General features: G+C 43.4%; 2 protein-coding genes across 9 annotated transcripts in view; one reads left to right on the top strand and one right to left on the bottom strand.

Annotated features, from left to right (window-relative positions):
- traf3 (TNF receptor-associated factor 3) overlaps positions 1-1849 on the bottom strand; it is an 83007-nt gene extending 81158 nt beyond the window's left edge. Inside the window, exon 1 of the mRNA XM_063047536.1 lies at positions 193-1849. The gene's annotated coding sequence lies outside the window, so the exon portion shown is untranslated. The remainder of the gene's footprint in view (positions 1-192) is intronic.
- LOC134346246 (uncharacterized) overlaps positions 1-25966 on the top strand; it is a 45939-nt gene that overhangs the window by 1437 nt on the left and 18536 nt on the right. For 2 of the 8 annotated variants that reach the window (XR_010017887.1, XM_063047573.1), the window contains exons 2-4: positions 6501-6586; positions 21692-21786; positions 25817-25958. The gene's annotated coding sequence lies outside the window, so the exon portion shown is untranslated. Of the gene's footprint in view, positions 1-236; positions 304-5474; positions 6587-21691; positions 21787-25816; positions 25959-25966 lie in introns of those variants that run through there. The other 6 variants (XR_010017891.1, XM_063047607.1, XM_063047588.1 and 3 more) reach the window with 5 other exon arrangements.

The raw sequence follows: 25966 nt of genomic DNA, 5'->3' as shown, positions 1-25966 counted from the left end.
CTAGAATTTAAACTGCCCAAGTGCAAAATACTGCAGTTGCTGGAAGTATTCAAGTTAAGGCAGTATGCGTGTAGTCAGAAACAGAGTTAACATGTCTGGTTGACTTACTTTCAATACAACTGAAGAAAGGTCAAGTAGCTTCAGGACATCGTTATACCTGTTGTTATTATTATTATTATTATTGCCACTTACTTGCTTGCGTTTACAGCAACTCCCCTTTAATCTTTAATCTTCAGACTCTGATCCAGGCAAAGTAATCAGATGAAGGCATTGGAACATTCAAGAATGTTCTACATTAGACTGGTATGGATGGTTTTCAGCAAGGGATAAGTTGATAATGCCACGTCATTACAAGTCCCCAACCTCTTCACCTTCACACAGTGTTCTTACTGGTGTTTTTATAAATCATCCCTTCCCTATCTATCACACCAGTGTACTATCACTGCATTCCATCTCTCTCCATCCTTTTGCAACTTCCACCCTTGATAAATGTTGCTTCTTCACTGGTGACCTTTTGTGAAAGTCGCTTCCTTCGGGCACAATTGGGAACAATGCCATATCAGCATACTCTGAAATTCTTGCTTAAGCCTACGAGCTCTTCACCTCCCTCTCTATTTTAAGTCCTGCCAAAATTTTTGTCTCCTTAAGCCTGCTTTGAATTATTCCTCCTCGTACACTTCCCAAAAAGCTTGGAACATATTTTCTGCATTGCAATTGATATATAAATGTAAATTCTTGTGCTAATTGCAGATAGTGTACAAAACTAAACTGACGCTAGGGGATTCAGAAAGTGTCCAGTGGAATGGGGAAGGGTGAGATTTGCAGTTAGGAGAATCTTTACTCTAAATTACAACACGTGTCAGTATCCAAGTACAGAAAGGGCCTGGTTGCAACATCTATCCACTGCTATCAATAAACTTATTTGCTTGCTTGGTGCTTGCACATAATGACTATTTGGGCAAACTACCACAGGAAGCAGATGCTAACAGGCTGTCCTTTACAATCAGTCTCTGCAGAAATGCCCAACAATGCTAGAAACCAGAGGAGGGTACCTGGCTCTTCAAGCCTGCTTCAAGATTTCATTCAACAATAGCTGATATATGCTATCAGGAAGGCAACAGTTATTTGAGTTACTCACATAAACTCTGATGGAACTCAGCAGGCCAGACTGTACTCTATGGGAAAGAGTACAGTCAATGTTTCAGGCTGAGACCCTTTGGCAGGACCCAGTTGCTACCTGGCCTGCTGAGTTCCTCCAGTATTTTGTGTATGTTGCTTGGATTTCCAGCATCTGCAGATTTTCTCTTGTTAGTTACTTGAGTTACTGTCTTAACGCATTACAACAGTGGTGTGCAGAAGAGCATCTCCTAACGCATAACCTGGCGAACCTTAAAGTGGATGGGCTACCGCAACAGAAAAGCATCCACTCAGTGACCACTTTGTTTGGTAGAGGAAATACTAATAAAGTTGCCACCAAGCGTGTTCCTTTCCATAGAAACCATAGAAACCACAGCACAGAAACAGGCCTTTTGGCCCTTCTTGGCTGTGCCGAACCATTTTCTGCCTAGTCCCACTAACCTGCATACAGACCATATCCCTCCATACACCTCCCATCCATGTATCTATCCAATTTATTCTTAAATGTTAAAAAAAGAACCCGCATTTACCACCTTGTCTGGCAGCTCATTCCATACTCCCACCACTCTCTGTGTGAAGAAGCCGCCCCTAATGTTCCCTTTAAACTTTTCCCCCCTCACCCTAAACCCATGTCCTCTGGTTTTTCTCTCCCCTTGCCTCAGTGGAAAAAGCCTATTTGCATTCACTCTATCTATACCCATCATAATTTTATATACCTCTATCAAATCTCCCCTCATTCTTCTACGCTCCAGGGAATAAAGTCCCAACCTATTCAACCTTCCTCTGTAACTGAGTTTCTCAAGTCTCGGGAACATCGTTGTAAACCTTCTCTGCACTCTTTCAACCTTATTTATATCCTTCCTGTAATTTGGTGACCAAAACTGAACACAATACTCCAGATTCAGCCTCACCAATGCCTTATACAACCTCATCATAACATTCCAGCTCTTATACTCAATACTTTGATTAATAAAGGCCAATGTACCAAAAGCTCTCTTTATGACCCTATCTACCTGTGACACCACTTTTAGGGAATTTTGTGTCTGTATTCCCAGATCCCTCTGTTCCACTGCACTCCTCAGTGCCTTACCATTAACCCTGTATGTTCTACGTTGGTTTGTCCTTCCAACGTGCAATACCTCACACTTGTCAGTATTAGACTCCATCTGCCATTTTTTAGCCCATTTTTCCAGCTGGTCCAAGTCCCTCTGCAGGCTCTGAAAACCTTCCTCACTATCTACTACACCTCCAATCTTTGTATCATCAGCAAACTTGCTGATCCAATTTACCACATTATCATCCAGATAATTGATATAGATGACAAATAACAATGGACCCAGCACTGATCCCTGTGGCATACCACTAGTCACAGGCCTCCACTCAGAGAAGCAATTCTCTACCACCACTCTCTGGCTTCTTCCATCGAGCCAATGTCTAACCAATTTACCACCTCTCCACGTATACCTAGCGATTGAATTTTCCTAACTAATCTCCCATGCGGGACCTTGTCAAAGGCTTTACTGAAGTCCATGTAGACAATATCCACTGCCTTCCCTTCATCCACTTTCCTGGTAACCTCCTCGAAAAACTCCAGCAGATTGGTCAAACTTGACCTACCACGCACAAAGCCACGTTGACTCTCCCTAATAAGTCCCAGTCTATCCAAATGCTTGTAGATTCTGTCTCTTAGTACTCCCTCCAATAACTTACCTACTACCGACGTTAAATTTACTGGCCTATAATTTCCCGGATTACTTTTCGATCCTTTTTCAAACAACGGAACAACATGAGCCACTCTCCAATCCTCCGGTACCTCACCTGTAGACAGTGACATTTTAAATATTTCAGCCCTGCAATTTCAACACTAGTCTCCTTCAAGGTCCGAGGGAACACCCTGTCAGGTCCCGGGGATTTATCCACTTTAATTTTCCTCAAGACAGCAAGGACCTCCTCCTTTTCGATCTGTACAATTTCCATGATCTCACTACTTGTTTCCCTTAATTCCATAGACTTCATGCCAGTTTCCTTAGTAAACACAGACGCAAAAAACCTATTTAAGATCTCCCCCATTTCCTTTGGTTCCGCACATAGCCGACCACTCTGATCTTCAAGAGGACCAATTTTATCCCTTACAATCCTTTTGCTCTTAATATACCTGTAAAAGCTCTTTGGATTATCCTTCACTTTGACTACCAAGGCAACCTCATGTCCTGATTTCTTTCTTAAGTATTTTCTTGCACTTCTTATACTCCTCAAGCACCTTATTTACTCCCTGCTTCCTATACACGTCATACAACTCCCTCTTCTTCTTTATCAGAGTTGCAATATCCCTCGAGAACCAAGGTTCCTTATTCCTATTCACCTTGCCTTTAATCCTGACAGGAACATACAAATTCTGCACTCTCAAAATTTCTGCTTTGAAGGCTTCCCACCTACCGATCACATCCATGCCAGAGAACAACCTGTCCCAATCCACGCTTTTTAGATCCTTTCTCATTTCTTCAAATTTGGCCTTCTTCCAGTTAAGAACCTTCTTTGTTACTCTCCTACTAGTGAAAACTTTTCAACATCTACACTGTCACGCCGCCTTAGTGTGTGTTTGATTAAGGTCACCTCTCATTTTTCTAAACTCCAAAGAATACAGGTGCAAACTGTTTATATTTTCGTGATAGAACAACCCTTTTATACTGGGAATTAGCCTTATGAGCCTCCTCTCGATTGTCCCAAGTGCTACATGACTTTTTCGGTAAGGGGGCCAAAACTGTGATAATATTCCAGGTATGGCATTTTCCAACGCCATGTATAACTGTCATTAAGCCTTCCTATTCTTAAATTCCAACCCCTTTGTAATAAAGGCCAACATGCTATTTGCCTACTTAACTACTTGCTGGCTCTGCATGCTAACTTTTAATTATTCATGCACCAAAACATCCAAATCCCTATGAACTTCACTCATTCGCACCCTTTCTCCATTTAAAGCAGGCATTCCCACAGATCCCCTGGTAAATAAGACCATTATGCCATAAGATATAGGAGCAGAAGTAGGCCATTTGGCCCGTCGAGTCTGCTCCACCATTCAATCATGGGCTGATCCAATTCTTCCAGTCATCCCAACTCCCCTGACTTCTCCCCATACCCTTTGATGCCCTGGCTAATCAAGAACCTATCTGTCTCTGCCTTAAATGCACCCAATGACTTGGCCCCCACAGCGCTCGTGGCAACTAATTCTACAGATTTACCACCCTCTGACTAAAGTAATTGCTCCGCATCTCTGTTCTAAATGGATGTCCTTCAATGCTGAAGTCATGCCCTCTTGTCCTAGACTCCCCTACCATGGGAAATAACTTTGTCAGATGGTAGTGGTCCATGGCATTTAAAAGGCTGGGAACCCCTGATTTAGAGGATAATATGCCTTTTGATTTCTCTTGTCCCCTTACTGAAGTGCATGACCTCACATGTTCCCATGTGGTGCAAAAACATAGAAAAAAAATAGACAAAACAAATATGAGGTAAAATAAAAGTGGAGGAAGATGAGCAAAAGAAGAATTGAGGGGACAAAATTAAAAATAAGTCAAAAATAAACCTTAAAATAGAATGTTGCTAGTCACCACACTACAGGAAGGGTGTGGCAGCTTTAGAAAGAGTGCAGAAGAGAATCACCAGGAAAGCTTTATTTAGAAGGAAAGACTAGAATTATTCTCACTGGAATATATCCTAAAAGATTGAAGTTAATAAAGTCGTCTCCTTGAAGTTATTAAGATTCTGAGGAACATAGACAAATACTTTATCTATCCTACTGTATCTAAGAATTGTTGGTCTAATACTAAAGGGCCTAGATGAGGCAAAGATTCACTTGCACCTCCTCCAACATAAACTATTGCATTTAGTGCTTACAGTATGGTCTCTTCTACATGGTCACTAAGCGTAGATTAGACGACTATATCACTCAGCACTTTAGCAAGGTAGTCACATCAAAGGTACGGCAGCAAATGGCTGGTGACCAATAGGAAAGAAAAAGGGGAGGAAGCAAACAGTGCAAGATTACCTTGTGGCTATTCCCCTCGAAACTCAGTATATTGTTTTGGAAATGTATGGGGGATGGTGACTGGGGAGGATGGGGGGAAACGGGGGGAGGATGGTGGGTGACGGGGGAGGATGGTGGGTGACGGGGAAGGATGGTGGGGTGTCGGGGAGGATGTGGGGAGACGGGGAGGATGGGGGAAACGGGGGAGGATGGGGAAACGGGGGAGGATGGGGGGAAACGGGGGAGGATGGGGGGAAACGGGGGAGGATGGGGGGAAACGGGGGAGGATGGACTGCTCATGAGAAGGCAGCAGTAGACTGTTCAATGGCACCAGAAATGCCTTTGCTTTTCAGTGGGGAATAGTGAATGCAGGAAGAGCTATAGAAACGTAGAAAATAGGTGCAGGAGTAGGCCATTCGGCCCTTCGAGCCTGCACCACCATTCAGTATGATCATGGCTGATCATCCAACTCAGAACCCTGTATCTGCTTTCTCTCCACACCCCTGATCCCTTTAGCCACAAGGGCCATATCTAACTCCCTCTTAAATATAGCCAATGAACTGGCCTCAACTGTTTCCTGTGGCAGAGAATTCCACAGATTCACCACTCTGTGTGTGATAGGTTTGAGGGTGGGACTCTGCATGTTCCTGTTAGCATGAAGCACAAGACTGGTGGGAGTAGGGAACCCTGGATGGCAAGGGTTATTGGTGCCCTGGCCAAGAAACAGGAGGCATGACTCAGGTGCAGGCAGCTAATCCCCAAAGAAGTATTTATTATTTTGTCACAAACAAGAAAATCTGCCGGTGCTGAAAATCCAAGTAAAACACACAAAATGCTGGAGGAACTCAGCAGGCCAGGCAGCATCTATGGAAAGGAGGATGGTCGACGTTTCGAGCTGAGACCCTTCAGCAGGATCTGTTTGTTTGTTTTTCATTTTGTTTGTTATCTTTTACACATTGATTGTCCATCCTGTTGGGGGCTGTCTTTCTTTGATTCTATTGTGTTTCTTACGTTTACTGAGAATGCCCACAAGAAATTGAATCGCAGTGTTGTGTATGGTGTTGTATATGTACTTTGTTAATAAATTTACTTTGAACATTTTGGACTTTGATTATAGGGGTGCAGAAGTACACTCAAGAAGGAAGTGGGGAAGGGGAAATTCAGCCATGAGATAACTTTGGCAGAGAAGAGCAAGGAAAATCCAAAGAGATTTAAGGATATTAGGGTAAAAGAGTAACCAGAGAGAGAATAGGGTCCCTCAAAGGGACAACCTTGTATGGAGTTGTAGGATATGAGCAAGATCCTTAATAAATATTTCTTCTCTTTTTACTGTGAAAAGAAATGAAGACTTCGTAACTAATAAAAGTGGGTGGAATTATCTTGGGAATACTCTACATAACAGAAGAGGATGCAAAAGGTATAAAGGTAAATAAATCTTCAGGGACTGTCCAGCTTTATCCAAGAACACTGTGGGAGGGTAGAGAAGAAATTGTGGGAGACCTGGCTGAGATATTTACATCATTGTTAGCCACGGACAAACGAGTAAGTTTTTTGATGAACTGATTATGAAAGTTCATGAGGGTAGGGCAGTAGATCATAAACATGAGAAAGTCTGCAGATGCCCGAAATCCAAAGCAACACACACACAAAATGCTGGAGGAACTCTGCAAGTCAGGCAGCATCTATGGAAATTAATAAACAGTTGACGTTTTGGGCCAAAACCCTCCTTTAAGACAGAGAAGGAAAGGGGAGATGCCAGGACAACAAGGTAGAGTGAAGGAAAGGAGGCTCGCTGGAAAGTGATAGGTGAAGCCATGTGGGTGGACAAGGTCAAGAGTTGGAGAGGAATGATTGGAGAGAAGAGTGGACCTTTGGAGAAAAGGAAGGGACCCGGGGGAAGTTCTAGGCAGGCAAGAGGAAGTACATAAAAGGTCAAAATGGGGAATAAAGGAAGGGGGGATCTTGTTTAAAGGAAGAAGAAATCAATATTCATGCTATCTGATTGGAGGGTAGACAGACAGAAATAGGTGTTGCTCCTCTACCCTGAGGGGGCCTCATCTTAGCACAAGAGCAGGCCACGGACCGACACATTGGAATGGGAATGAGGCAGGAAGATGGGATGAGCGGATATACATTATGGGAAATGGAGGAGATGCAGGGCAGGGAAACCCCATTCTTTATAGGAGGAGGATTTCTCTAATGTCCTGGAATGGAAAGCCACATCCTCGGAACAGATGCAGTGAAGGTGAAGAAACTGAAAAAAGGGAATAGTGTTTTTACAGAAGATAGGGTGGGAAGAAGTATAGTCAAGATAACCAGGGTATCAGTAGGGTTATAAAAGATGTCAGTTGATTATTTGTCTCTAAAGATGGGGACAGAGAACAAGGAAGGAGAGGGAGAAGTGTTAGAGTTGGACCATGTGAATTTAAGGGCAGGGTGGAAGTTAGAGGTAAAGTTGATAAAATTGACAAGCTCAGCGTAGGTGTATAAATCAGCACCAATGTGATCATCAATGTAGCGGAGGAAGAGTTGGGGAATATAACTGGGGAAAACTTTGAACATGGACTATTCTACGTAGCCAAAGAAGAGGCAGGCATAGCTGGGGCCCATGCAAGTGACCATGGCTACCCCCGAGTTTGGAGACAGTGGGAGGATGTAGATATGATTTAATGGACTTCAGTGAGGCCTTTGATTAGCTTCCACATAGTAGGCTGCCTGGAAGGTTAGATCACATTGAATACAGGGAGAGCTGACTCATTGGATACGGATTTTGTGTAATGGTAGAAAGCAGAGGATGATGGTCGAAGATTGTTTCTTCGACTATTGGCCAGTGACTTGTGGTGTGTAAGAGAGTTTGCTGCTGGGCCCATTATTGTTTGTCATCTATGTCAATGATTTAGATAAGAATGTACAATTAGTATGGTTAGGAAGTTTACAGAAGACATTAAAATAGATGGGTGACAATGAAGAAGGTAATCAAAAATTACAGGGTGATCTTGGCCAGGTGATTAATTGACTGGTGAATGCCAAATAGAATTTAATTTGAATAAGTGATACTGAAGATCTGTACCAACTGGCTGGAGTATTCAAGGACATCTTCAACCTGTCACTGCAACAATTGGAGGTTCCCACAGCATCAATGATACCGGTGCCCAAGGAGAGCGGGGTGAGCTGCCTCAAAAACTATTGCCCAGTGGCATCGCATCTACAGTGATGGAAGTTCTAACAGAGGTTGGTCATGGCTAGAATTAATTCCTTTCTGATCATGGAAGCGGACCCACAGCAACTTGCCTGTCACCATGTCAGTTCTACGGTGTGAGTAATTTCACTGCCTTTCCACTCTGCTTTGTAACATGTGGACAACAGCAAAACTCTGACAGGCTGATGTTCATAAATTACAGCTCAGCATTCAGTACTAATAAACAAACTTCAAAACCATGGGCTCTGTACCTCCCTTTGCACTGTATTCTCGAGTTCCTTATCAGGAGACCACAGTCAGGATGCGGATCAGTAATAGCACCTCCTCCTCACTTACACACAACACAACTACACCTCAGGGATGTATGCTCAGCCTGCTGCTCTACTGCCTCTACCCTCATGACTATGTGGCTAGGAATAGTTCAAACACCATCTATAAATTTGCTGATGACACCACTGTTGTTGGCTGAATCCTAAATAAGAAGGCATACGGGAGCGAGAAATACTGGCTAGTTGAATGGTGTCGCAACAACCGCCTTGCACTCAACATCAGTAAGACCAAGAAAAGGATTGTAGCATTCAGGAAGGAAAAGTCAAGAGAGCACACGTCAGTCCTCATTGAATGGTCAGTGGTGGACAGCGTCAGAGATTCAAGTTCCCGGGAGTCAACATCTCATTTATTGTAATTTTTTTCTTGTGCTGTACTTCTGCCACAAAACGAGAAATTTCACACCATAAGCCATTGATAATAAACATCATTTGGAATCTGATTTTAATTCTAAGCATGAAGTTTTGCATTTTGGAAAGTTAGATCTGAGTAGGACTTCCACAGTGAATGGTAAGCCCCTGGGGAGAGCTGCAGAACAGAAAGACATTGGAATACAGCTACATGGTTCACTGAAAGTAGAGTCACAGGTGAAGGTGGTTTTTGGCACATTGGCCTTCATGAGCCAACATTTGGTCATGTTGCAGTTGTACAGGGTGCCAGTGAGGCCGCATTTAGAGTATTGTGCTCAGTTTTGTTTGCCCTGCTATAGGAAGGATATTATTAAACTGGAAGGACTGCATAAAAGATTTACAAGGATACTACCAGGACTTGAGGAACTGTGTAACGGGGAGAGGTTGGTCAGGCTGACACTTTATTCCTTGCGGGATAGGAGACTGAGGGATTATCTATAGAGGAGTGTAAAATCATGAGGGGCACAGATAGAACGAATGCACTCAGTCTTTTTCCCCAAGGTTGGCAAATCAAGAACTGGAGGGCATAGGTTTAAGGTAAGAGAGGAAAATTAGATAGGAATGTGAGGAGCAACTTTTTTTTTTAACATACACAAAGGGTGGGATCTATTTGGAATTAGCTGTCAGAGGAACTGTTTAAGGCAGGTAGAATTTTTATTTATTTAGCGGTACAGTGTGGAGTAGCCCATTCCATCCCTCTGAGCTGCACCGCCCCAGCAAATCCCGACAAAACCCAATTAACCCTAACCTAATCACGGGGCAATTTACAATGACCAATTAACCTACCCTGTACATCTTTGGGCTGTTGGGAGGAAACTGGCGGACCTGGAGAAAACTCACGCATTCCACAGGGGGGACGTACAGAGACTCCTTACGGGACAGCGCTGCAATTGAACCCCGAACTCCAGAGGCCCCGAGCTGTAATAGCCCATGCTAAACACTACCTGGTGCCCAGTGATAGCCTTTAAAAGACAACAGGACAGGTACACGCAGAGGAAAGGTTTAGAAGATTATGGGTCAAACACTGGCAGATAGAAAAAGAATCTAGAGAAACTGCCGATTTCTCCAGGTAACCCCGACAAAGATGGCAGAGTTTGTCATTGAAATGCCAGTGTATCTGGCTGAAAATTTGAGAAGCATTTATTCATCACTGGCAGATAGGACTAGCTTGAATGGGCATCTTGGTCAGTACAGACCAGATGAGCTGTAGGGCCTATTTTCATGCCATCTGACTCCATGACCATTTTGCAGAGCACTTGCACTCCACCCACAGTGAAACCCTGAGCCTCCAGTTATAAGTCATTTCAATCACCCTTCCCATCCCTACATTCTCCCCTGTCCTCAGTCCTCTCTGCCACAGTAAGGCTATACATGAACCAGAATTCCCATATTCCAATTGGGTAGTCTACAATACAATAATATGAATATTTAATCTACCAATTTTAACCCATTCCCCTATGTTCCTTTCCGACTCACACCAGTCTACCAGGGTCTCTCTCCCATTCTTCACCTTTTCTATCACTCTGCCCCAGTCCACCATTACCCAGATTTATTACCCCTACGGCTAATCTGGTCCCATCTTCCCATCACCTACAGATCTATCCAACTGGGGTTCTTCTCCCTCTGTTCACCCTTCCTATCCACAACCCCTCCTCCCACCTGGTTCCATGTCCCTATCAAACCTCCCTTGTTTGGGTCCATCTACCAGTTAGCAGCTACAGCCCCCATCTTCCCCCTGCTCTCACGCATCTCGCTCCATTTTTCCCCTTTGTGTGTTTCCACCAAACAAATCTCTCTCAACGCTGCTGCCAAACTCGAGTCCATCTGTGTCTCATCTGGTTCCACCAATCAACAACTGCCCTTGTCTTACCCCTGCATCTCTCTTCTATATGCTGGCTGTCTTCCTCCTAAACACTTAGTCCTGATGCTGAGTGTCAACTCAAAATAGCCACCATCTCCACAGATACTACCTGATCTGCTGCAGTTTTAGTTCCAGGTTCCAGCAGCTGCAGTCTCCTATGTCTGCAAGGGAAGAATTTTGTCCAAACTATTATCAAATGGTTCAGGCAAAAAAGTATATTTGTCGTCTTAAGTGGCGAGGAGCATTTTCGCTTCCTCAGAAGTTCAATCTCTCTCTCTCCCTCTATTCTACCACACTCCCTGGTGCCCTACCGCTCACCATGCAAGTCCTAACCTGCCGGTTCTCCCAAACTGCAACACCTCAAACTTACACATTTTAATTCCACATCCCATTCCCATTCTGACATGTCTATCCACGGCCTCCTCTACCATAAAGATGAAGCCACACTCAGGTTGGAGGAACAACACCTTATATTCCGTCTGGGTAGCCTCCAACCTGATGGCATGAACATCGACTTCTCTAACTTCCACTAAGGCCCCACCTCCCCCTCGTACCCCATCTGTTACTTATTTTTATGCACACATTCTTTCTCTCACTCTCCTTTTTCTCCCTCTGTCCCTCTGAATATACCTCTTGCCCATCCTCTGGGTCCCCCCACTTGTCTTTCTTCCCGGACCTCCTGTCCCATGATCCTCTCGTATCCCCTTTTGTCTATCACCTGTCCAGCTCTTGGCTCCATCCCTCCCCCTCCTGTCTTCTCCTATCATTTTGGATCTCCCCCTCCCCCTCCAACTTTCAAATCCCTTACTCACTCTTCCTTCAGTTAGTCCTGACGAAGGGTCTCGGCTTGAAACGTCGACTGCACCTCTTCCTACAGATGCTGCCTGGCCTGCTGCATTCACCAGCAACTTTGATGTGTGTTGCTTGAATTTCCAGCATCTGCAGAATTCCTGTTGTTTACACCTCAAACTTGTCTGCATTAAATTTCATCTGCCACTTTTCAGCCCATTTTTCCAGCCGGCCCAGATCACTCCGCAAGATTTTATAGACTTCCTTGCTGCCCACTACACCCCCAGTCTTGTTGTCATCCACAAATTTGCTAATCCAGTTTACCTCATTATCATCCAGATCACTGATATAGTTATCAAACAACAATGGACTCAGCACCGATTCCTGTGGCACACCACTGGTCACAGGTCCTCCAGTCAGAGAGGCAACTGTCTAACTACCACTCTGGTTTCCCCCACAAAGCCAATATCTAATCCAATTTACTACTTCATCCTGAATGCCAAGCGACTGAACCTTCTTGACCAATCTCCCATGTGGGACCTTGTCAAGGCCTTGCTAAAATCCATGCAGAAAACATCCACTGCCTTGCCTTCATCAACTTTCCTGGTAACATCCTTGAAAAACTCTATAAAATTGGTTAGGCACGATCTACCACACACAAGGCCATGTTGATTATTCCTAATCAGCCCCTGTCTATACAAATACTTACATCTCAGGTGCCTCAGAATACCTTCCAATAACTTTCCCATTACTGATGTCAGCCTCACTAGCCTATAATTTCCCGGCTTTTTTTTTTAAGAACATTTCTTAAACTACAGAACAACATTAGCTATCCTCTAATCCTCGGACGCCCCTCCTGTGGCTCAGGATGTCTTAAATATCTCTGCTAGGCCCCGGGCAATTTCTGCACCAGCCTCCCACAGGGTCCAGGGGCACACCTTGTCAGGCCCTGGGGTTTTATCCACTGTAATTTGGCTAGAAGTGACTGAACCAGATGGCGGTAGCGAACAACGTGACCAACAGCAATGTCCTGCACACAGTTCGCAAAACCACTTCCCTGTTCAATTATGATTCCAATAAGATGCATGCAAATGGAACCTGTTATTTAAACTTTGATGGTGTGTTTTTGGGCTGATTGGGCGACGTAGTACTTTGCCGTCTCTGAGGGAGATGGTTGAGGTTAGGAGCGCAGTGTGCGGTCTGGAGGTGGGGCATGAACCATGATGGACTCCATTGCAGCTCTCTAACTGAGGCATCAAACATAGTTGAAGTCGACAAAGGTGTGAGTGGAGGACAGGTGGGTGGTCAGTGCTGTCTGCCTGTGTTTCACCGTTCTTCCTATCCCTCTTGTTAGCTGCCATTGGAGGAAAGTGCAGGAGTCTTGGGTTCCACGCAGCAAGGATTGATCAGCGAGACTCGTGGCTGTGCATTCATTTTGGGGGACCTTGGGGTTCATCGTGCCTGTGTTTCTGGATTCTGGTTACTCCTCGTTTCTGTTTTTGAGCAATTTGATCGGAGAGATTGGTGCGGACTAAGGCGCTTGAGCGAAGACGGGCTCTGCGACCTGCAGTCAGCTAGTGGCACTAAAATGAGCCAAACAGAATGTTCCTGGACTCCTGGTTTGATGTTGATAATCATTTGCTTTTTGCCATTTGCGCAATTTGTTCTTTTCTCACACATTGCGTCGTTGATGTTTTCCTAGGAATGGGTTCCATGGTATAACCTCAGAACTGCATTCTGTATACATACCTCGATAATAAATGTACTTTGAATTTTGAAATCAAGACAGCAAATAACTCCTCCCCTATATAGGATCCATGACCTCACTGCTGCTTTACCTCACATCTCCCAAGTAAATACAGATGCAAAATATCCATGCAAATTCTCCCATCTCTTTCGACTCCACGCATAGATTATCACTTTCATCTTCCAGAGGACCAATTTTGTCTCTTTCGCTTAATACATCTGTGGAATCCTTTAAGATTCTCCTTCACCTTGTCTGCTAGAGCAACCTCATACTTAATTTTATCTCTTGCATTTCTTATACTCAAGTATCTCATTTGTTCCAACCTACCAATACCTGCTGTACACCATCTTCTTTTACTTAACCAAGGCCTCAATATCACTCAACAACTAAGGTTCCTAAACCTGTTATCCTTGCTCTTTATTCTTACAGGAACATACAAGTTTTGTACTCCCAAAATTTCACTTTTAAAGGCCTCCCACTTACCAAGTACACTCTTTGCCAGAAAACATCCTGTCCCAATCCACACTTGCCAGATCCTTTCTGATACCATCAAAATTAACCTTTCTCCAATTTAGAATCTCAACACGAGGACTAGATGTATCCTTTTCCATAATTACCTTAAAACTAATAGCGTTATGATCATTAGATGCAAACAGTACCCCTACACAAACACCTGTCATGTCTCATTCCCTAACAGGTAACCTAGTATCACACTCTCTCCAGTTGGGACTTCTACGTACTGATTAAGGAAACTTTCCTGAACACATTAGACAAACTCTTTCCCACCCAGCCCTATGGAAGTCCCAGCCAATATGTGCAAAGTTAAAATCACCTACTATCATGACCTTATGTTTATTGAAACAATCTATGATCTCTCTACAAATTTGATCCTCTAAATCCCACAGACTGTTGGGTGGTCTATAATATCATCTCAATAACATGGTCACACCTTTCTTATTCCTCAGTTCTACCCATAAAGCATCACTAGACAAGCTTTCCAGTCTGTCCTGACAGAGCACTGCCGTGACATTTTTCCTGACTAGTAATGCCACCTCTCCCTCTTTAATCAATCCCGCTCTATCACATCTGAAACAATGCAATCCCAGAACATTCAACTGCTGATCCTGCCCCTCCTGCAGCCAAGTCTCACAAATGGCTACAATGGCATAATTCCACATGCTGGATGCCCTGAACTCATCCACCTTTCCTACAATATTTCTTGCATTGAGATGTATGCAGCTAAAACATAAGTCCCACCTTGCTTAACCTTCCAATTCGTGACTTTGTATGTAGTCTTAACAACATCTTTTCACTCCATTATCTGTTTTGGCAGTCTGGTTCCCATCGCCCTGCAACTCTAGTTTTAACCCCCCCCCCCACCCCATGCAGGACTAACTAGCAATATTTCCCAATAGAATATTATTCCCTTTCCAATTCAGGTGCAAACCATCCCTTCTGTACAGGTCCCACCTAACCTGGAAGAAAGCCCAATGATCCAAAAATCTGAAGCTCTTCTTCCTGCACCATCTCCTTAGCCACTGGTTAAACTGTACGATCTTCTTATTTCTGGCCTCACTAGCACGTGGCACGGGTAGCCATCCGGAGATCAAAGTGCAAAGGTACTGTATGATTAACCTGGTCACCCAACATCATCTCATTTAGATTTTAAGATTTGGAGATACAACATGGTAACAGGCATTTCACACTCAACGGGCCCACACCATCCAATTACGCCCATGCGATAAATTAACCTGCTTACCTGTAGGTTAGTTGATTACATTAAATGTGGGAGAGGAATGGAGCCCCCGCAGTCATGGAGAGAACATATACACTCCTTACAGACAGCAGCTTGGTTCGCTGGTACTGTGATGGCGTGATGCTGACCGCTACACTGTACATCTTTCTTTCTGAAGGCAAATCCTACACAAAGGTAACCAGATTATCTTTTTCAATTCTTTTCAACTTCCTGTAAAAAGTTCATCCTCAAAGATCATGTTACGTCCCATCATCAATAAAGACCCATCCCCTCACACACTTACGTACTTAGAGACTCAAGGGTTTCATCTTTGTACTTTCCCAACAACCGCACAGTTGTTATTGCACTGACGTGATTGAAACACATAGGATCAGCTTCTATAATACAAGCTGACAAGAGGTCCAGTTCTCTGCTACTTTCACTAACTTCACAACCATCACTGTGTTACTGGATTGCCTGTCTGATATCAAGTCATTAATGAAGCAGCACTCATGCAGATAAGACAGTGACACCCAAAAATGCTATAACCTTACTCCCGACTTTATTCTTTCCTCTGGCCATTTCAGTTAGATGAACTCAATAATATACAATCTTATTTAATTCTAAAATAATCTTCAAATTTTAAGTTAACACACCTATATTGCTATTTACACCCACCTCTACAATAATGCAGTCTTCTGTCCCAAGCTCACTCCCAACATTCTTTTGTTATAAGTTTAGCTTGTCTAAGTTCTATTTTCCAATCAACCATGCTTCTATCGACATAAATCCTGACTCGTCGAAATTCAATAAGCCACATCCTGCCTCACTCTAAATTCTGCTTGCTCAAAGCTTCCACTATCCTCATCCTTACATGAATGTACCAGTATCCCAGTTGCAGTTTTGAACTGAAAAAGGCATACAATGTCGCACTATCAATCAGTGGCAGGCCAGAAAATTAGCAATTTTTAAAAACCCAGTTAAATATCTAAACAAATGATGACAAGGGAAAATAATTAAACTAGTAAATAGAATTAAAAAAAAACAGACAGGAAGAGCTTCTACGGGTGCATAGAATGAAAATGAGGCAGCAAATTAATAATGTGAAATAGGTTAAAGACAAAGATTCCAAACAATTATTTTTGCACTTGCCTTCACAATAAAACATCGCTAAAGATACACCAATAATAGACAATCAAGGTAGAGCAGTAACCAACAGGGATGACGGAGTAACATGGAATCCCCAATATTGACTCGGCATCCTTCGGCATCAGGTTAAAAACAGACAGGGACACTTCCTCTAAATTACTCTGGAATGATAGTCATACAACATACAAACAGGCCATATGGCCCATTCGCTCACTCATCCTTCCACATCTATTGCCCAGCATTTGTTCCATAGCCCTTCATGCCGAAGAGACACAAGTGTTCATCAGGAAACCTCTTAAATGCTGTTAGACACCGTGCTTCAACCACATTCCAGCTGCTTACCAATCTCTGTCAGAGAAAGGTCTTCCCAATATCCCCTCTAAATCTCTTCTTTGCCCTAACATTATGTTCTCTACATTTATCTAGCTCTAATATGGGGAAAGGTTTCTTGCAGACCTTCAACTTTATATACCACAATTGCATTCCCTCTTAACCTCCTTCACTACAGGAAGAATAGATGTAGACTATCCAGCCTCTCCTCATAACTAAGTTGCTCCATCCCAAGTGAATCTCCTCTGCACCCTCTCTTGGATTACCACATCCTTTCTATACCTTGGGGACCAGAACTGCATTCACTGTATGTCTGACCAAGGTTTTATAAAGTTGGATCATAACCTCATTACTTCTGTATTCAATGCCCCAAAATATTGTATGTCAATTACCTATATACCATCCTAACCATGCTATACACTTGTACAGTCATCTGCAATAAACCTGTACTCCAAGTACCCTATGTTCCTTAGCACCCCCTAAGACCCACGGTGTATGTCCTAGCTGCATTATTATTCGCAAAATGTATCACCTCACATTTTTTGGGATTGAATTACATCTGCCACTTTTGTGCCATCTCACCAACACATTGATATCTCTCCGCAGCTAAGATACCTTCCACACTATTGTCAAATCTTCCAATCTCCTGTCACATGTGCACTTACTGATGTCATCTCCCGCATCCACATGAACTAGTCACAGGCATTCAATTGCAAAAACATCCATCTGCCATCATCCTCTCTTCTCTATTGTCAGGCCAGTTTTGGATCCAGTTTGCCAACATCATTGATTCCTAGGGCCCTAACCTTTTGAACCAGTCTCCTTTGTGGGATTTTGACAAAGGCTTTACTGAAATCCAGATAAATTACATCTACTACCCTGCTGTCTTTGATACACTTTGTCATTCAGACATGTTGGCTGTCTTTGATAGGCACTTTCTTTCCAAGGAATCATTATCCTTCTCCCACAGAATATTTTCCTGTACCTTCCTTATCACTGATATTAGGCCCACAGGTTTATAGTTACCAGACCTTTTCCTCTTGTCTTTCTTGGAAAGGAAGGCACATTGTCTGGTCAAGTGGTACTTCACTTGACGCTAGTGAAGGTTTGAAAACATTAATCAGAGTTTCAGCAATCTCTTCTCTTGCCTTTAGTAGTACCCTGTGATAAATCCCATCTCGCCCTAAAGGATGTATCCACCTTTAAACCCACCAACCCTTTTTTATTTATGGAAAACTGCTCTAAACTTTTCCCACCTTTTCACTGAATTCTCAACTACAAAGATTGCTTCCTTTGTGAATACTTATGAGAAGTTTTCATTCAGGACCTCATCTATACCTTCTGGGTCCATGTGTAGATTGCCTATTCACTCTGGTTTGTCCCTGGTTATTCTTTAGTCTATATCCTTAGAGAACGTGTGGCACGTGGCCAAGTGGTTAGGGCGTTGGACTAGTGATCTGAAGGTCATGGGTTCGAGCATCGGCCGGGGCAGCAGTCTTACCAGCTGAGAATGGGTACCGGCAAAAATGCTGGGGGTTAACCTCGCAATAGACTGGTGTCTTATCGGGGTGGGGGGGGGGTCTCGTACTCTCAGTTGCTTCATGCCACAGAAACCGGCATAAGCACTGGTCTGATGAGCCACAAGGCACATGACAGACCTTAATTAAAAATACTTAAAGAACATCTTTGAATTTACCTTAATGCTGTCTAATGTGATCTTTCATTATCCCTCTGTTTTCCTAATTTCCTTTTTAAGTAATTTTTTTACACTTTTTTTTTACACTTTTTTGTACTCCTGACAGACCTTCTCCATCATTAGTTCCCTATTCCTATCATATGCTTCCTTTTTTTCTTTTTATCCAACCCCCAATATCTGGAGTTTCCTCTTCTTGTAACTCGTGTCTTTCACCCTTACAGGAACATGTTGGTCTTGAAATCCAGTCATTTCTCCTTTTAACATTTATTGCAGTAAATATGTAGACTTATTAGCAAGCAGGTGCTCCCAATATTAGCCTTCTCTTAGTTTAGGACATTCATTATTGATCCACCCCTATCTTTTCCATAACCACTTTTAAAATACATTCAATGGCCACTTTATTAGGTACACCTGCTCATTCATGCAAATATCTAATCGACTAATCATGTGGTAGCAAATCAACGCATAAAAGCATGTAGACATGGTCATAAGGTTCAGTTGTTGTTCAGACCAAAATTCAGAATGGGAAAGACGTGATCCAGAATTTCTCTCGATGACCATATCTACCTGTGATATCACTTGCAAGGAATATTCCCAGATCCATTTGTCTACCACACTCCTTGGTGCCCTAACGTTCACTGTGCAAGTCATAACCTGGTTGGTCCTTCCAAAGTGCAACACCTCACACTTATTAACATTAAATTCCATCTGCTATTTTTCCAGCTGCTCCAGATCATACTGCAAATAATGATAGGTTTACTTGCTGTGCATCACACCCCCAGCCCTGGTACCAACCACGAATGGGATGACCCAAATCATTAATAGAAATAATGAACAATAATGGACCCAGCACTCATCACAAGCTTCCAATCAATTGGAGAATATTCCTTCATGCTCTTGATTTAGAACCATAGAGTAATACAGCAATGAAATAGGCCATTTGGCCCAATTCATCCATGCTGACCATGGCACCAAGCAGACTAGTTCCATTTGCCAGCATTTTGCTCATATCCATCTAAACCCATCTACTTTTCCATCGTACTCGCTTCAACCAGGTTCTCTAGGAGCTCATTCCATATACTCACCATCATCTGTGTAAAAAAGTTGCCCCTCAGATCCCTTCTAAATCTTTCAGCTTAAATCTATGTGCTCTAGATTTAGTTCCTCTACCCTGGGAGAAAAAAACTATGCGCATTCACCCATTCTCTACCCATGATTTTATATATCTCAGTAAGACCACCCTTTCTCCTATATTTCAAGAAATAAACTCCCGGTCTGCCCAACCTCTCACTATAACTCAGGTCCTCAAGTCTTGGCAGCATCCTCATAAATCTTCTCTGCACCCTTTCCAGTTTAGTGACATCTTTCCTCTATTGAACCAAAATTGAACACAAAACTCCATGAAAGGCCTCACCAATGTCTTACGTAACTGCAAGATAACCTCTCAACTCCTATACTCAATGCTTCGACTGAAGGCCAGCATGTCGAATGCTGCTTTCAGAAGCTCTTCTACTTGTGACATTGCTGAAGTGAACTACGTACGCATACTCCTAGGTCACTCTGTTTCACAACAACCCCCAGAGTCTGACCATTGACTGTATGTCGAGTTCTACTCTGGTTCGACTTCCCAAAATGCAATACTTCACACTTATCCAAACTGAAAGCTGTTTGCCAATCTGTGGCCCATTTACCTAATTGATCAAGAACCCTTGTAACTTTTGATAACCTGCTCCATTGTTTACAATACTCCCCATTTTAGCATCATCCACAAACTTGTTAACCATGCATTACATCATTCACATAAAAAAGTTTCTGTAAGTAATGAATAAAGGTCGCAGCACTAACCACCGTGGTACACCACTAGCAATAGGCCTTCAGTACAAGAAACAACCTTTGACCATCACTCTCTTTTACCTGCCATTGAGCTAATTATGAATTCAATTTGCTGCCTTTCCCTGGATCCCACGCAATTTAACTTCCCTAATGAGTCTGTTTTGTGGGATTTTGTCAAACTATTTCAGTAGTTGCAACAAAGGCATCTACCAAACAATGACCTCGGTCTGAGCTTTGTAGTTGCTGAAAAAGCCTTCAGGTGTCAGAAGATGAAATCACAGTAGAAAATGCAATTAGAACTGGGTATTAAATACATTTTAAAATATTTTAATTTAGGTGTTTTTTTCACCAGCAGCTGTCAAATAAATAAGGTCCCATTTCTGCAAAGAACTGAAGTCAACGTGTAACTCCAGGTCAGGGTCTTCAAAAGAACATTGGAAGGGGGAAAAAAATGATATCAAAGGCAGAAATAAAGCTGTTTCTGAAGATACAAGCAAAGGAGTCGCCGTTAGCTGCCATCACCATCCTAAGCTCATCACCAAACTCTGTCCATCCATGGTAGTAGAAAGAGCCTATACTGTGGTCCTTCCTGACAGAGACTTGGCTTTGGATGCTCAAGCTTCAGTGATCTCTCGGCATGTACTCCTATGGACTGTGGCATTCTGTAGCATTCAGGTATACTGTGCTGGAAGACTGAAGAGTCTCGGGCAGAACAAGGCGTGCCCTTCACCCAGATGACGACCTTCCAGCAGCACTTGATGTCTGTTTCAGTATGTGTCTCCGGGAACAGGCCTTAGATCTGAAAGTCCTCAGTTGGTCAGCTGCCAGGGGGTGAATTGGCACATAGACCTTAGATATATCACCACACCCACTTTGTAAATCCAGAGATGGGTAACAGTTCCTTTCCCATTGTAGCCATCCCGAAGGCAGCATATATGTTAGTGTGCTATGTCATTAGTACAGGAATGGTCCCCCCTCACTGTCCGCCAAGCAAGGTCTTGGAGCTTGTTAGTGAGATCTGATGATGCGGTGCTCTGCCAGGTGGTTTGGACCATTTTCTCAGGGAAATACCCCATTTTCCCACACACTTGGAAAATGGAGACACCTCTTTCTACCTTATTAGGGTGAGAGAGAACCTGTGGTATGTCGAATAACGGGTGAAACACCAAGTCTTTGAGGTAACTGCAAGTCTGTGTCTTTAATGTTGCTTTGCTTATGCTTGAGTGCTTGGTGGTGGTGCCAATGCTTTTTTTTGCTGGTGGGGGCGGGGGGGACTTGTTACTCACTGCCACTTACGTGCAGGAGAGGGACTTTGGGGTTCTAATATTTAACTGTCATTCATTCTTTGGGGCACTCCTCTGTTTTCAGAGATGGTTGTGAAGAAAAGCATTTTAGGATGTATATTGTATACATTTCTCTGACATTAAATTGTACCTTTGAACTGTATCCCTCAGTGTCCCTTTCTCACAGTACCTGAAGGACATTCTGTGCTGACAACTGCCTGATGGTCAAAGCTGTTTACTTGGAAGAAGACTTCCACGAAGGACAGGTAATAGGGCAACACTAAAAACTGACCGCTAGACAATGAGGCCGGAGAAATAATAATGGGGGACAGGGAGACAAGAGATGAACTAAATGAGTATTTTGCATCAGTCTTCACTGTGGAAGACACTAGCAGTGTACCAGGTGTTGAAAGGTGTGAGGGAAGAGAAGTTACTATTACAAGGAAGAAGATGTTCAAAAAGTTGGAATACCCGGGTTAAGTCACCCGGGCCAGATGAACTGCACACTAGAGTTCTGAAAGAGGTAGCAGTGGAGATTGTCGAGGCACAAGTAATGAGTTTTCAAAAATCATTGGACTCTGGCATAGAGCCAGAGGACTGGAAAATTGCAAATGTCACTCCACTCTTCAAGAAAGGAGGAAGGCAGCAGAAAGGAAATTATAGACCAGTTAGTCTGACCTTAGTGGTTGGGAAGATGTTGGAGTCAATTGTTAAGGATAAGGCTAAGGAGTACTTGATGACACAGGACAAGATAGGGCAAAGTCAGCATGGTTTCCTCAAGGGAAAATCTTTCCTGACAAACCTGTTGGAATTCTTTGAGGAGATTACAAGTAGGATAGATAAAGGGGATGCAGTGGATGTTGTCAATTTGGACTTCCAGAAGGCCTTTGACAAGATGCCATGTGAGGCTGCTCACCAAGTTAAGAGCCCATGGTACTACAGGAGAGTTACTGGCATGGTTAGAGCATTGGCTGATTGGTAGGAGGCAGCGAGTGAGAATAAAAGGATCCTTTTCTTGTTGGCTGCCAGTAATTAGTGGTGTTCTGCAGGGATCGGTGTTGAGACCGCTTCTTTTTATGTTGTACATCAATGATTTGATGATGGAATAGGTGGCTTTATTGCCAAGTTTGCAGCTGATACGAAGATTGGAGGAGGGGCAGGTAGTGTTGAGAAACTGGTAGGATGCAGAAGGACTTAGACGGATTAGGAGAATGGGCATGAAAGTGGCAAATGAAATACAATATTGGGAAATGCATGATCATGCACTTTGGTAGAAGAAATAAATGTGCAGACCATTTTCTAAATGGGGAGAAAATCCAAAAGTCTGAGATGCAATGTGACTTGGAAGTCTTTGTGCAGAACAACCTAAAGGTTAACTTGCAAGTAGTCAAATGCAATTTTAGAATTAATTTCAAGAGGTCTAGAATACAAGACCCAGGATGTGATGCTGAAGCTTGAGTATTGTGAATAGTTTTGGGCTCCTCATCTAAGAAAAGATGTGCTGGCAATGGAGAGGGTTCAGAGGAGGTTCACAAGGATGATTCCGGGAATGAAAGGGTTACCATACGAGGAAAGTTTAACAGCTCTGGGTCTGTACTCACTGGAATTTACAAACTTTGTAGAAGGATGGGGGGTGGGGGGGTCTCATTGAAATCTTTGGAATGTTGAAATGCCTAGACAGAGTAGATGCGGTAAGGATGTTTCCCCTGCTGGGGGAGTCTAGGGCAAGAGGGCACAGCTTCAGGACAGAGGGGCATCCATTTAAAACAGAGATGCAGAGAAATTTCTTTACCCAGAGAGTGGTGAACTTATGGAATTTATTACCACAGGTAGCCATGGAGGCCAGGTCATTGGGTGTAGTTAAGGCAGAGCTTGATAGGTTCTTGATTGGACACGACATCAAAGATCATGGGGAGATGGCCAGGGAGTGGGACGGAGAAGAGGGTAAAAAAGGATCAGCCATGATTAAATGGCCCAATTCTGCTCCTATGTCTTATGGTCTTAGCACCCAACTGATTGGGACGATTTGTGGTAACACAGCAGGCCTTTCTTCTGTAATGCCAGGGATAGGTAGAACTTTAGTATCGGGACACTCGGTGGCTATGCATTTTGGATCCACACACCATCCAACACGGCTGCATACAAAGGTGGTCATCAGGACAAGCGTAACATTCTTGTCCCAGTCTCTGGGAACTTGTGCGTTATCACTGATTGGACTTGCTCCATTTTGAATTGCCAGCACCTTTCCCCCAAGCTGTGCGGGTGTGCAGCTGCACAGCGACTGAAATGCTCCCTTGCACACAGCTTTCGTTGCCGTGTAACTGGAACTTTCTTTCATTCAATGTTTTATTAAAAAATGCACGCAGTTTTCATGCCGTGTAAAAATCTCTGCTCAGAGCAATGGTTGGTCCACGCAACTGTCTGGGAAACCTGTGCTGAGAATACTTATGGCAGACATGTTGCTACTGATCGTTACTGATTGGGACATTTTAGTCAGGAAATGGAGTTACAGAGGGAGGTGTTGACTCCCAGGTCCTGAAGTTTGGAATTATAGTATTGAAGGTGGAGCTGTGGTCCATCAACAATAAACTAACAGGTACCTTTGCTGTCTAGATGCTCCCAAAAGGAGTGTAGGGCCAGGGAGGTGGCATCCACTCTAGATCTGGTTTAGTGGTAGGTGAATTGCAGTGGGTCTTCAGGATTGGCAGCTGAGTCTTTGAACAGGGACCAGTCTACTGGCTCAAAGCTGTCATGTAGCAGTTCATCTGTTCTATCAGACCAGCACTGTAGGACTCTGTACTAGATCACCTTCTGTTTGTATGCAGGGAGAAGGGCAGAGCTTGGACTCACTAATGTGTGGGTAGTGGGAGGTGGGGGTTGGGAGAGAAAGGAGGGCACTCAGATGGTTGGATAGCAATGATTGGGGGTGTTTGGGCCCCTGGGGGAACAGGAGATGTGCTGGTAGTATTTGGGAACTACATCCTCAAGAGTGATGGCCTGGTTGAAGTCACTGGTGATTAAAGGGACCTTGTTTCAAGGCTGTTGATCATATTTAGTACATACAGTCTTCATCCCCATCTGGGTTGGGAGGCAGACTGCCATTGGTATAGCTGAAATAAAGTCCTGAGAGAGACAGTATGGGCAACACTCCACCTTCAGAGATTCCAAGCTGGGTGAACAGAAACTTGGAGAGTCAGTAGATGTTCTTTACTTGGATGTTCATGCCTTTGACAAGGTGCTGCAGATGAGGCTGCTAAACAAAATAAGAGCCCATGATTTTACAGGAAAGATACTAGCACGGACACAAGACTGGCAGGAAGTAAAAAATGGGAATAGAGGGGGAATGTTCTGGTATGCTGCCGGTGACTAGCGTTCTGCAGAGGCTGGTGTTGAGTCCACTACTTTTCGCACTATATGTTAATGATCTGGATGACAGAATTAATGGCTTTGTGGCCAAGTTTGCAGGTGATACAAATATAGGTGGAGGGGCAGGCAGTGTTGAAGTACTGTGAAGAAGAACTTGGACAGATCAGGAGAATGGGCAAAGGAGGAATAGAGGCATACACTACTTTCTAAACAGGGGCTCAAGTCAGAACTCAAGAGGTGCAGGGGGACTTGGGAGTCCTAGTGTAGGATTCCCTGAAGGTTAGCTTGCAGGTTGAGTCGATAGCAAGAAAGACAAATACAGTATACAATATAAAAGTAAGGATGTAATGTGGGGCCTTTATAAGGCTTTGGGAGTCAGGCCAAATCTGGAGTATTATGAGCAGTTTTGGGCCCCATATTTTTGAAAGGATGTGCTGGCATTAGAGATGGTTCACAAGAATTAACCCGGGATTGAAAGGATTAATGTATGAGTGTTTGATGGCTCTAGCCCTGTACTCATTGGAGTTGAAAATGAGTGAGGATCTCATTGAAACCCATCAGATATTGAAAGGCCTAGAATGGATGTGGAGAGGATGTTTCCAATAATGGGAGCACCTAGGACCAGAGGGAACAGCCTCAGAATAAGACATGAGCAGGGATAAGGAGATGAGCAGGGATTTCTTTAGCCAGAAGGTACTGAATCTATTGTATTCATTGGTGGCCATGTCATTGTGTATAATTAAAGCAGAGATTGATAAGTTCTTGATTAGTAAGGGTGTCAAGGGTTATGGAGATAGCAAGAGAAATGGTTGAGGGGGAAAATTAATCAGCCATGATTGAATTAATGAGCAGATTTAATGGGTCAAATGGGCTAATTGTGCTCCTGTGTCTTATGGTCCTCTTCCTCCTCCTGCTTGTTTATGATGGTAGTGATGCCTTTCCTCACGGAGTCTGACATGCAAATCAGTAAGACTGCAAAGAGTGAAAAAGTGCATATAAAGCAACCATCCTGCAAGAAACTGATGAAGTTTACTCTCACCTGTCCGATCCTACACCTCCTCACATTTCTTAGGTGAGAAT

This window comes from Mobula hypostoma, chromosome 1 (assembly GCF_963921235.1).
Source record: "Mobula hypostoma chromosome 1, sMobHyp1.1, whole genome shotgun sequence".
Classification (NCBI taxonomy): Eukaryota; Metazoa; Chordata; class Chondrichthyes; order Myliobatiformes; family Myliobatidae; genus Mobula; species Mobula hypostoma.
The sequence above is the reverse complement of the archived record's forward strand: the minus strand, read 5'-3'. Positions and strand labels throughout refer to the sequence as shown.